The sequence below is a fragment of the Nyctereutes procyonoides genome, unplaced genomic scaffold (genome assembly GCF_905146905.1).
Source record: "Nyctereutes procyonoides isolate TBG_1078 unplaced genomic scaffold, NYPRO_anot_genome, whole genome shotgun sequence".
Lineage (NCBI taxonomy): Eukaryota > Metazoa > Chordata > Mammalia > Carnivora > Canidae > Nyctereutes > Nyctereutes procyonoides.
In genome coordinates, this window is record NW_026575133.1 from 32,587,016 (window position 1) to 32,599,853 (window position 12,838).

Below are 12,838 nucleotides of genomic sequence, written 5' to 3' on the forward strand. Positions count from 1 at the left end.
GGAGCCGGGAGCCGGCAGCGTGGACTGTCATCCCGGGTGTGCAGAGAGCACGCGGGCCGGGAGGCTGGGGATGGCGTCCCTCTGTGCCCCCGAGCGTGTCGGGATGCGGGGCCTGGCGCCCCATGGGCAGTGGGCCTCTCCTGCCAGGCACCACGGCTTCCCAGGCTGGAGCGCATCCCCACGGCAGCCGTGGGGTGCAGGGGTGCCAGGCTGGGCCCTCCGCCAGTGCGGGGGCTGCTGGGCACCCAGGAACGCAGCACCGGCCCCAGGCCCCAGGGCTCCCTGGTCCCCCAGTGGGACCGGCGGCGCAGGGGACTCCTCGGGGCCTGGTTTGGCCGCTCAGTACCGGCACGTGGATGACTCTCGCTCGCCCTTATCGGCCGCCCCTGCCCCTGGTTGAGGGGGCTCTTCTCTGTGGCACTTAACAGGACACACGTCTTGTCCACGGACACCACTCCTTATTTGAGGAAATTGTGTTTTGGGGGTTTTACTAAGTGATTTCCAACCCCCGCCCGGTCCCTCTGGCCGCTCAGGGGAACCGGTGGTTGCATAGAGGCAGGCAGGGCTGTGGTGGAGACAGCATCACGGGGACCCTGACACTAGGCGGGCGGCGTGGACGCGGGCTGGCGGTGTGGACGCTCGCAGCCGCTCAGCTCGGCTCCGTCGGCAGGGGGAGCGGGTAACAGCCAGAGCAGGGTTTCCTTCCATTGCAGCCCGGACCGGAGCTGCGGACCTGGAAGATTCTCAGCGGGCCCGAGCCTCTGAACGGGTGAGCGGCGGGCGTCCCGGAGGAGCAGGTCAGGCCAGGGCGCGGCCTCAGTCCCAGGTTCCGGGGGCGGCACGTCTGTGCCGGTCTCCGTCTCCGTGACTCCGTGCTGACCTCGGGCACATCCCCCGGATCGCGGGCAGGGAGCGCGGTTCCCGGGGCCACACGGACACCCTGGTGGACCCAGTGCGTTAAGGCCCGCTCACATCTGAGCAGCTGGGAGGTGTTCCCGCAGCCGGGCCGCCCCCAGGGAGACGACACCATCCGTCCCCACGCGCCGTGGAACCGGCTGCTCTGATTGAAGCGTGAGCTGCTGGAGGCGTCACGGCGACACGGCGATCCACGCAGGACAGCCGCCACATCTGTTTGCTTCCCTCCTGCCCAGTTTCCAGACACGCAAGCCGCATGGTCGCTGGTGCAGCCCTGTGTCGAGCAGATGCTGAAGAGGCCCAGGCCACAGAGCCGCGGTCTTTCTGGAACCAATCCCGGCCCGTCCTCCAGCACACGCGCATGGGCGCCCGAGTCCCGCCTCAGACGTGGCGCCGTTGGTCCAGCACCCAGCGCGGGCTTCGAGGAGCACGGTGAGGGGAGCCGGCCCTCTCTGGGTGCACAGGGCAGGTGTGGCGGGCTGCGGTCCCCCCTCCGGCACCCTTCTCCGGGGCCCCGGGGGGCCAGCACTAGCAACAGCTCAGGGACCGGCACCGTTGGCAAGATGGGGCATAGGGACCCGCACCTGGGCCGCAGACGGTTGGGCCTCGACGTGCAGCCAGATCCAAGCCTATGGGAAGGGGCCTCTGCCAGGGATTCTTTTCTGCCCATGACGAGGGCTTTGACCCAAAGGGAAGGCCGTGAATGTTCAAGACCAGACACCTGGAGTCTCGGTAAGCCTCCGCTTTGCACACAGCGTCTCCGCTTTGCACACAGCGTCTCCGCAGTGAGAGTGCGCAGCGTCCAGGAGGTGCCGTCCAGGGGATGCCTTCCAGGAGGTGCCGTCCAGGGGATGCCGTCCAGGGGATGCCGTCCAGGGGGTGCCGTCCAGGGGATGCCGTCCAGGGGGTGCCGTCCAGGAGGTGCCGTCCAGGGGATGCCGTCTAGGAGGTGCCGTCCAGGGAGTGCCGTCCAGGAGGTGCCGTCCAAAAAGGTGTCATCCAGGAGGTTCTATCCAGGAGGTGCCGTCCAAAAAGGTGTCATCCAGGAGGTTCTATCCAGGAGGTGCTGTCCAGGGGGTGCCCTCTAGGAGGTGCCATCCAGGGGATGCCGTCCAGGTGGTGCTATCCAGGGGAACCATCCACGAGGTACCGTCCAGGGGATGCCCAGGTGGCACTGCTTTTAAAAGGCCTGTGGAACCCCGTCCTGGTGGGCACCAGGGCAGCAGGCTGGGGCCATGTCTCCACCACTGGCGCAAACTCAGGAAAGAAAGAAGAAAAGCCTCCTCCCCACCGTGTCCTAGGCTCATGACCTCCATGGACACACATGGGCACAGTGTGCTCGGCCTGTGGGGTCCCTGCACCCGACGGCCAGCTGTGCAGCCCCTCACGGACCTGTTCCAGGCACCGGTGAGACACCAGGGTCCTTCTAACAGGTCATTGGCTGCACTTCCCCCTTTGAAATACAGGGTTGATTTTTAATCACAAAGTGAATGCATTCTCATGACAGAACCGTTAAAAAAAATCTAGAAAAGGAAAAATAGATAAGGGACCCACAAAATAAAATATTAAAAATTTAAAATATCCTCTTTTTCCTTTTTTTATGGGGGGGGGCATTGTTAGGACCCTTCTATCCGTTCCCGTTTGCAGGTCTTCCTGCTCTCACGAGCCGCTCGTTCCCGTCAGAGGAGCCCCCCAAGCCTCCCTGTAGAGCCGCCCGGATCTCGCTGCGCAGGACTTGGTCCCACAGCTGGAGGCTGGGCCCAGGCTCCCGACGGTCACCGGCGGCGGCGGCGCACTGAGCGTCTCTGAGTGGACGGTCACGGAACGTAACCGCCGTGTCTACAGGCTTGTCATCCCTGCCTCCCGCCCCTCCCGGCCGCGCCCCGTCTCCCCAGGCCGCCACCGAGCCGCTCGTCACTGCCTTCGTTCCTCTAGAATTGGGTCTAAATGCGGACGTGTAGTGTGTGTGTTGTAGATCTGGCTGCTTTCCGCGTCATTCTGTTGAGACTTACTGTTGCGCGAGCCGTTCGTGAATCCTCCTTGGGTTTTTATCCCCCCCGCCCCCGCCCCAGCATCATGGGGCTACGCCCTCGTTGGTCTTTCCAGGTGCCAGTTGATGGGTTTGGGGTTGCTTCTGGTTTTGCTGTTATGGACAGAGCTGCGAGGATCATCCACGTCCCAGGCCTTGTACACACGTGACTTTCACTTCCCTTGGGCGCGTCCGTAGGCCGATCCTAGGTAGGTGTGTGGTTCGTTTTTTCAGGAAGTAACAAAGCCTTGCACCGTTGTGCGTTCCCAGCAGCCCTGTGTGAGAATTCTGGTTCCCCCACGTCCCCGCAGTGCCTGGCGTGGCCGGCCTTCCCCCTGCAGCCGTGCCGCAGGTGTGGGTGGGAGCACCTTGCTTTATTCTAATTCCCCGGACAACCGGACGATCGCTGGGGCCTCCTTTCATGTGCTTCTTTGCTGCCTGGTCCCTTGCTTTGGTGACCAGACTTTCAAAGCTTTTGTTTGTTTTTAAACTGGGTTGTTTTTCGTTATTGAACGTTGAGAGTTTTGGAACGTATATATCTACGTATTCCGGGTACAAGTCCTCCATCAGGTGTGTGTTTTGCAAATACGTTTTCTCAATCTGCAGCGGTTTTCTTTTTCTTTATTTATTAATGAGAGACAGAGATAGAGATAGAGATAGAGATAGAGAGAGAGAGAGAGAGAGAGAGAGAGAGAGAGAGAAGCAGGCTCCATGCAGGGAGCCTGACGCGGGACTCGATCCCAGGTCTCCAGGATCACACCCTGGGCTGACGGTGGCGCTAAACCACTGAGCACCCCCCCGGGGCTGCCCGGTTTTCCTTTTCTTAACGGCATCTTTCAAAGACAAGAAATTTAAGATTTAAAATAAAGCCCCGTTTGTCAATATTTTCTTATATGCTCTTTGCTTCTTTGCCCGAAGATCATGATGATTGTATCTGTGTTTTCACTTGGAGGTTTTGTGGGTTTGTGTTTCATTCAGTTCCATGACCCCTTCCGACTTGATTTCTGAATACCATGTGAGGTATGGGCCGAGCTGTGGGTGTTTGGGGCTTTCTCATTTGGGCATATAGACGTGTGAATGTTCCAACACCATTTCTTCAACAGACTGTCTTTTCTCCGTTGAGTTTTCTTGGATCCTTTGTTACACAACCATTGACCAGAGACTATGCGGGTCTGTTCTTCTGTTTCATTGATCTGTGTTTTTTGTTTCTTTTTTTAAAAGATTTTATTGATTTATTTGAGAAGGGGGGTGGGGAGACCCCAAAGGGAGAGAGAGAGGGAGAGGGAGAAGCAGACTCCCCACTGAGCAGGGAGACCAACATAGGGCTCGATCCCAGGACCCCAGGATCATGACCTGAGCCAAAGGCAGCTGCTCAACCGACTGAGCCCCCCAGGCGCCCAAATGCGTGTCCTTCCGTCAATGTCACACCGTAGCTTTATCGTGAGCTGGCAGTTGGGTAGTGATTTCCAACTCCAAATGTGTTATTTTTCAAAATTGCTGAATTTAGATGGTTTACTTTTTCCACTGCCATTTTAGAAACAACTTGTCAGTCTATCCAAAAAAAGATCCATTAGGATTTTGGTTGGGACTGTGTTTCATCTGAATTTCAATTTTGGGAAAATTTACATCACAACAGTGTTGGGTTTTGTGATCCATGAACACTGGCTATCTGTCCATTTAGTTGGTCTTTAATTTCCTCTCATGAACGAGTAGAGTCTTCAAGCATACAAATATTGTAAATATTTTGTTGGCTTGATTCCTAGGTATTTCATACTGTTTTGGTGCTGTTGTAAAAGGTATTGTTTTGTGATAAAATAGCTTGTTGCTAGTATGAAGAACTATAACTAATAAACATAATTGATTTTTCTCTTTTGAATTTTAATTCTGTTAACCGGCTAACGTCCCGTGTTCCAGGTAGATCCTTCGGGATTTTCTACATAGACGATCGTGTCACACGTGAAAAAAATGCCTCTGGTTCTTTTCCTAGTTCACTTTCGAATACAAGTGGTGAGTGTAGGGAGTTTGCATTATTCTTTCTCTTAGGGGAAAGACGGTAAGATTTTCTCTATCCAGTATGGCATTAGCGGCGAGTGTTCTTCTATAGACGGCCTTTATCAAGTCAAGGAAGTTCCTTTTCTGACTACTTTGCTGAAAGTTTTTATTGTGGATGGATTTTGAATTTTGTCAAAAGGCTTTTCTGCATTTTTCAAGACGAGGACTTGTTTTTCCCTTCAATGTATGAATATGGTGAATTAAAGGGACTCGTTCAAAAAATATTAAACCAATTCTGCATTTCTTATACATGTCCCATCTGATCCGTCGTATTATCCTTTTCATGTATTGCTGGATTGGAGTGGTTGATTCTGCAAAAGATTTTTGCATCCATCTTAATGAAGGATATTCTTTTTTTAAAAAAAAGATTTATTTTTATTTATGATAGATATAGACAGAGAGAGAGAGAGAGGCAGAGACACAGGCAGAGGGAGAAGCAGGCTCCATGCCGGGAGCCCAACGCGGGACTCGATCCCGGGACTCCAGGATAGGCCCTGGGCCAAAGGCAGGGGCTAAACCGCTGAGCCACCCAGGGATCCTAATGAAGGATATTCCTTTTTGTGATGTCTTTCTGAAGTTTGGGTATCAGAATAAGGTTGGCCTCGTAACATAAGTTAAGCATTCACTTCTCTCCTGGAAGAGTTGATGGAGAATTGTTATTCCTTCGTTGAACGTTTGCGAGGATTCACCAGTGCATCTGTCTCTGCCTAGGATTTTCCATGTGGAAGATTCTTACCAAATTCAATTTCTTTCATGATAAAAGGCTACCCAAGTTATGAGTGAGCTTTGTTAGTTTGTGTCTTTCAAGGAATTTATCCATTTCATTTGTTATCTCAATATCTGTAGGACGCATAGTGATGTCCCCTTGTCCATTCCTGATATTGTATGTATGTCTTCATTTTTTTTTCTGGATCAGCCTTTCCAGAGATTTATTAATATTATTAATATTTTCAAAACACCAACTTCTACTTTTATTGATTTATTTTATTGTTTTCAAATTTATTGATTTCTATGAACATTTATTATTTCTATTCTACTTTCCTTACATTTACCTTATCTTTTCCTGTATTCTTAAGGTAGAAGCTTAGACTAGGGTTAGATGATGATTGGAGACCTTCCTCTTTCCCTGTATAAGCATTTATTGTCCTTAGTACCCTCTCTATACCACTGTAGTTATGATCCACAAATTCTGGTATTTGTGCCTCTGTTTCCATTTTGGTTCAAAATATTTTCTAGTTTATTTATAGTTTCTCAATTTCTGTTTCACCTGTTTCATTTTATCCACGACCTGACTTGTTATTTTCTGGGTTTTAAAAAAAATATTTATTTTTAAAAACTTCTTACAGAAGAACCAACTTCTTTGGTTCTGTTCAAGACTTTTTCTTTAGTTCTGGTTTTCATCAGTTTGGTTATTTAGGAGTGTGTTTAACATTTCCAAGTACTTAAATGTTTTCTTGATATCTTTCTATTACATATTTTTAATTCATTTTTGGGGGGAAGGTACAGAGAATGTATTTTGGATCATTTCAGTTATTTTAACTTTGATGTGATATGTTTTAGCATGTAGTATGTTTTGATGAATATCATATGTGCACTTAAAAATACTGCATATTCTGTTGTTAGATGATGTATCTATCCTACAAATGTCAGTTGGGTCAAATAGGTTGATAGTCTTGCTGAAATCTTTTATACTCTTAACTGGTCTATTGTGCACTTATTTCACCTCTTCCTGAGAGGTTGAGTGTTAAAGTCTCCAATTCTAGGTGTGAAAATTCTTATTTATACTTACATTTACATTTATGTAATTTTTATTTTTTTAAAGATTTTATCTATTTATTTGAGAGTGAGGCAGAGATAGTGGGGAGGACAGCACGAGCAGGGAGGAGAGAGAGAAGCAGGCCCCCCGCCGAGCAGGGAGCGCAATGCGGGACTCGATCCCAGGACTCCAGGATCATGATCTGAGCCAAAGGCAGATGCTTAATGCACTGAGCCCTCCTGGCCTCCGGGTTTTATGTATTTTTGAAGCTCTGGTGTTTGATTGCTGTGCTTTCTTGATGTATCAACTATCTTCTTATTACGTAATGTCCATCTTAATCCCTGGTAATGTTCCTTGCTCTGAGAATCTACATGATGTAACATGAATACAGTCTCTTCAGTTTCTTTAGTGTAGAGCTTGCTAGATATTATAGCTTTTTCCATCCTTTTATTTTTAACTCATCTATGCCATAATATTTAAAATGAGTTTCTTGTAGATCGTGTAAAGGTGGTGCTTGCCTTTAAAAAAAGAATCTCATCTGAAAATGTCTACCTTTAAATTGTGTTTTTCCTCCCATCTACCTTTAGTATTTAATGACACGATTGGATTTGAACCTAGCTTCCTGCCCTTTATTTTCCATTTGTGTTAACTCTCCTTTATTCCTCTTTCCTTGACTTCTGTGGGGTTGAGTATTTTTATGACCCCACATACCTGTAGGTTCCTCATTGCCCTTCTCTTAAGTAGAATTTTCGGTGCTCGCTTCAGGGGCCCAAATCACCTCTAGCTCGCTGCGGTCCTTCTTGATATTGTGCCAGTTCTTGTGTAGTTAATGACTTTCATTTTCTTTCCCATTTTTTCTATTGTTTTCAGATATTGTACTTCCATGTACTCTGCACTCCACAATGCACTTGTTCCTGGTTTTGCTGTGGATAATTTGTCATCTTTTAAAGGGATGACATATAAGAAAAGAGTCTTTTGTATACTCCCTCATTTTTATCACTTTGAGCACTCTTCCTTCCTCTATGTCGGTCAGTTTCCCATCTGATATTATCTCTTCTGCCTGAAGAACTTCCTTGAATTTTTAAATTTTTTTTGGCAGCGCAGATCTTCTGGCAATAAATCCTTTCAACTTTTGTTTGTCTGAAAAAGTCTATTTCTCCTCCTTTTTGGTAACAGCTTTAATAATATGGAAGTCACCCACTGAAAGTGTGAATTCACGGGGTTTTAATATATTCACAGGGTCATGCAGCTGTCACCACAGATTTAGAACATTTCTGTCACCCCAAAAAGAAGCCCTGTACCTTTAGTTGACACTTCTCACTTCTCCTGTCTTAAGCCTGCAGCAACTACTCATCTACTGTCTTTCTCTCTAAATTTGCCTTTTCTGGACATTTCCTTAAAAATGGAATCATACAGTATATGACCTCATACGTCCAGCTTCTTTCATGTGATGTCGTGTTTTCAAGGTCCATCCCTACTGTAGCCTGTATCAGTACGTCATTCCTGCTAGTTGCTGAATGATGTTCCATCATATGGCTATACCATGTTTTATTTGTCCACCTGTCAGTTGATGAACATTTGTGTCATCTCCACTTTTTGGCTACTGTGAATAACACTGCCATGACCTTTGTGGGGACATGTTTTTCATCTCTCCAGGGTACATCCCTAGGAATGGAATTGCTGGATCATATGGTGACTATCAAACTGTCTAGGAAATGTCAGACTGTTTCCTGAATCAGCTGCACCATTTTACATTCCCGCCAACCATGAATGACTGTTCCAATTTATCCACGACTCGACTTGTTATTTTCTGGGTTTTTAAAAAATATTTATTTTTAAAAACTTCTTACAGAAGAACCAACTTCTTTGGTTCTGTTCAAGACTTTTTCTTTAGTTCTGGTTTTCATCAGTTTGCCTATAACATGTCTACATTTCCTCTTCCTGTTTGTGGATCTAGAATCTGTCAGTTGTCGTGTTTGGCTAATTTTGAACAATCCCCTGTTGTTTTATTTCTTTATATATTTATCCTCCCTGTGTTCTCATTTTACTCTGAGACTCCACCCCCACCTCCTCCTCCAGGTGGCTCCACTTTGACTGACACTGTTAGAGACTCTGCTTTCTTCTTCTCCCATGTTTCATGTTGGACAGTTTCCTGTCTTCAGGTTCATGGAGATTTCCCTCAGCCGTGTCAATTCCTCTGCTGAGCCCGTTGAAGGAATTCTTCACCTCTGATGTCATGATCATTGTTTCTAATGTTTCCACTCGAGCCTTTCCTATAGTTCCCATTTCTCTGCTTCATCCATGATGTCCATCTTTTCCATTAGGCCCTTGAGCATATTAGTCCTAGTTGCTTAAATGTTATGTCTGCTAGCTGGAACAACTCCACGCCTCTGAGTCTAGTTCTTCTGATTGCTTGACAGTGGGTTGTTTTCCTTGGTTTTTGTTTTCTTTTTCTGTTTCTCATAATTTTTAAAAAATATTTTATTTATTTATTTGACAGATGGAGAGAGCATCAGTAGGGGAGCAGCAGAAGGAGAGCGAGAAGCAGACTCCCTGTTGAGAGGGAGCCTGATACGGGTCTCGATCCCAGGACCCCGGGATCATGACCTGAGCTGAAGGCAGACACTCAATTGACTGAGCCCCCCAGGTGCCCTGTGTCTTGTAATTTTTATTGAATGTCAGACATTGTCTGTAGAGGAACAGGAAACAATATTTGAAGAAAATAATCTTTAAGCACAGATACGGACACGTCTTGAGTTACTCGTGTGTGAGCTTGAATCGACCCAGGAAGTAGCTGAACTGGGTTAGGGGTTTGTAGTTTCTGTCATCACGTCCAGTCCAGCACGGGGTTCGGATTCCTCATGGTAGGCTGCCGACACTCTGCTCAGTCTGGTGCCTGGAGTGCTGCAGGCTCTGTTCCATGTTCCTGACGCAGCCTCAGCTTCCAACACTCCCTGCTCACTGGCACCCCAGAAGGGGCCCTTTCTGCAGCCTTGCCCCTCACTCAGCTAGACTGATGTGGCTTGTTATACTCAGTGTGAAGCTTGTTTTGAGGAAAGTGGATCTCAGTTTCTTCTGGGCAGCCTTAGATCATAGAAGCATATGTGCCTGAACTGGGGCGGTCGGCCTTCTGAGGATCCCTGTCCCCCTCCACAGCAGCCAGGCTCTGCTCTGTGTCGGTGCAGGACCCTGAGCCCAAGGGGGCCTCTGTCTTCCTCCCCAGGGGCAGGCGTTTTGGGTTTCGACTCTTACCCTAGAGGCAGGGATTCTTTTTTAGATCCTGTGGCCGGAAGGAAGGAGGGATTTTAGTTTCATCCTTATCTCAGTGACCTTGTGGACAGGAGGGCTTGCTGACCTTCTCCCACTGGCTTAAGGCTTTTTGCTTTGCATGCAACATGGGTTCTGTTGGAGGGAGAGTCTCGTACCTGTCCAGGCAGCAGACAGCCTCTTGCACGTCTGCACCATGTAGGGAGCCCTTCCAGCTCTGTCCTGCCCTCAACCACTCTTGTGTTTGGGCTCCGGTGATTCCAAACTGAGCTGCCAGCCCACATCCAGCCCTTAGAATCATGTTAAAATGGGAGCTAATTTCTTCTTACCTATTTCTTTCTCCAGTGCTCTGCCAGCGGTGAGCCAGCTCCTGTGCTTGCCTCCCTTCAGACGGGCAGGTCACCCCTTGGAATTTGGTGCCTTGGTTGCCTTGGGACTTCAGCTTTCTTTTTTCTTTCTCTCTTTCTTTCTTTCTTCTCTTTCTTTCTTTCTTTCTTTCTTTCTTTCTTCTTCTTTTTAAAAGATTTTATTTATTTATTTGAGAGAGAGAGAGAGCGCACGAGCAGGGGGATGGGCAGAAGGAGAGGGAGAAGCAGACTCCCCGTTGAACAGAGAAGAGAGCCTGACTCGGGGCTTGATCCCAGGACCAATGGGCTTAAGGAAACGATAGGATTTTGTAGATTATGAATGAGACATTCTCTTGTGATTTTTCTACATTGTAAATAGAGGAGTTTTTCTTGTGATTTAAACTCACTTTTTTTCTTTCTTTGTAAATTATCTGAGTACTTACCCACTTCTCTTGTGAGATCTTAGTTTTTATCAGTGAGTTTCATGATCTCCTGATATAGTTATTAACTTTTTAATTGAATTTCCTGCAAATACTGCTTCAGCTTGTTTTTAGCTCCTTAATTGCACGACATCTGTGATGAGGAGATGTAAATTTTTAATGTAGTGGAATCTGTTGGCTTTTCCTGTTACAAATTCCTTTTATCTCCTCTAAGCCGAGGAAGGCCTCTCTCTCCCGAGATTTGAGAAATGTTCATTTCTACTTTCCCTGCTTTGATTTTCATCCTCAGTTCTCTTCAATCCACTTAGAGTTTCATTAGGAAGACAGTATCCGTAGATCTATTTTTCTTTGACAACTAGCCAACTAATCTAGTGTTTTTGAGTGAAGTCCTTCCCCTTCTTGTGGAACATCACAAGTGTGGACTATAATGTGGGGCCTGTTTCTGAACCATGTGATCTTTCTCATTCATGGGCATTCGCGAGATTGGGGTTTATCCTGCTTAGCAACATGGCATGACTTTGACTAGAGCAACCAAAAGTTATATTTCTGCAAGTCCCTAGTGCTGTCTCTGGGCACCTCGGTCACGAGGGTCTCAGGGTGTCACCGAGTGGGTCCATCTTCCTTCATGGCTGCAGCTGTGTGGCCGGCCGCTGTCCTTTCTGGGGGTTGAGGGTGGGGACTAGGGGGTCTGTGTCCTTGCTCCCTGGTGTTAGCAGAGCTCAGCTCTGTACCATGGGACCTTGGGGTCCATGTCCCTGTGCTGTGTGACCTGAAGGCTCTGTGCCCAGCGGTGGTGTCGACCCCTGACTCACCATCTCAGGCCAGTGGTGACGGCCACATCTTCCTCAGGCCGTGCCCCTCAGGCCTTCCCTGGGAAAGGGCCTCTGCCTTTAGGACTTGTGTGATTGGATCGGGGGCCACAGACCCCCTCTCAGAGTCTCAACCTGAACACGCCTGTGAAATCTCCGTTGTCTCATCAAGTCCCATGTTCACACGTTCCAGGGTTAGGATGCAGACAGTATTGGGGGACTAGTATACACCCCCCTCGCTGAGGGTTCCCTGTGTGTTCACAGGCTAACTACTGACCCTCTTTCCTAAATCAACACAGTAGTTCTGCTGGATGGAATTAGTCATGTTTCTAAGAAATCTTGTTTTATTTTTTAAAAAAATCTAAAAAAAAAAATTGTTTCCATGGATAAAATGGCAAGGAGCTGAAAATTTCAGGTTTATACTAACAATGTAAATATTCTGAAAAAAAACACTAATAAAGGTACTTTATGGGTGTATTTTTATTTTATTTTTATTTTTAAAAGATTTTATTTTTTCATGAGAGAGAGAGAACAAGCAGGGTGGGGTAGGGCAGAGGGAGAAGGAGAAGCAGACTCCCTGCCAAGCAGAAGCCCAACACGGGGCTCGATCCCAGGATCCGAGATCATGACCTGAGCTGAAGGCAGATGCTTCACCCACGGAGCCCCCCGGTGCCCAGTGAGCATATTCTCAGGTGACAGATACGCAGTATATATTGGTTAATCAAGGTAGACAAAATCTCACTTAAATGTGAGCCATGTCAGTAGCAGGAAGTTCTGGGACCTTCCAGGGAAGTGCAGGTGCCTTTACAAGCGGTGGAAGCGGCCGGCCGGCCCCTGCTGAGCCCTCCACGCACCCAACAGCTCATCTGCCTGGCGTCTGCGCCACACGCCGCGCCGTCTCAGGGACACCGTTCTCAGGACGGGAGCTCCTAGCGCCAGCGGTGGCCCGCCCGCGGCATCCCCACCACGACTCCCACCAGAGCACAGAGGTTTCTGGATGCTTCCCTGAGGAACTTCCCTTTTACCCAAAAGAGCCATTTCTGGAGTAAAGCCCCCGCGGATTCAGGGCGGAGCTGACCTGTGCGCCCGCTCGGGTCCTTGTCCGCTGCTGCGCGGCCTCTTCCCCCCTCATTTCTCGGCTTCCATCAGACCCCCCACCCCACCCCCACGATCATATACAAGCTAACAGCCCTCAGTCGATCTGTTCTTCCACCCGTGACGGA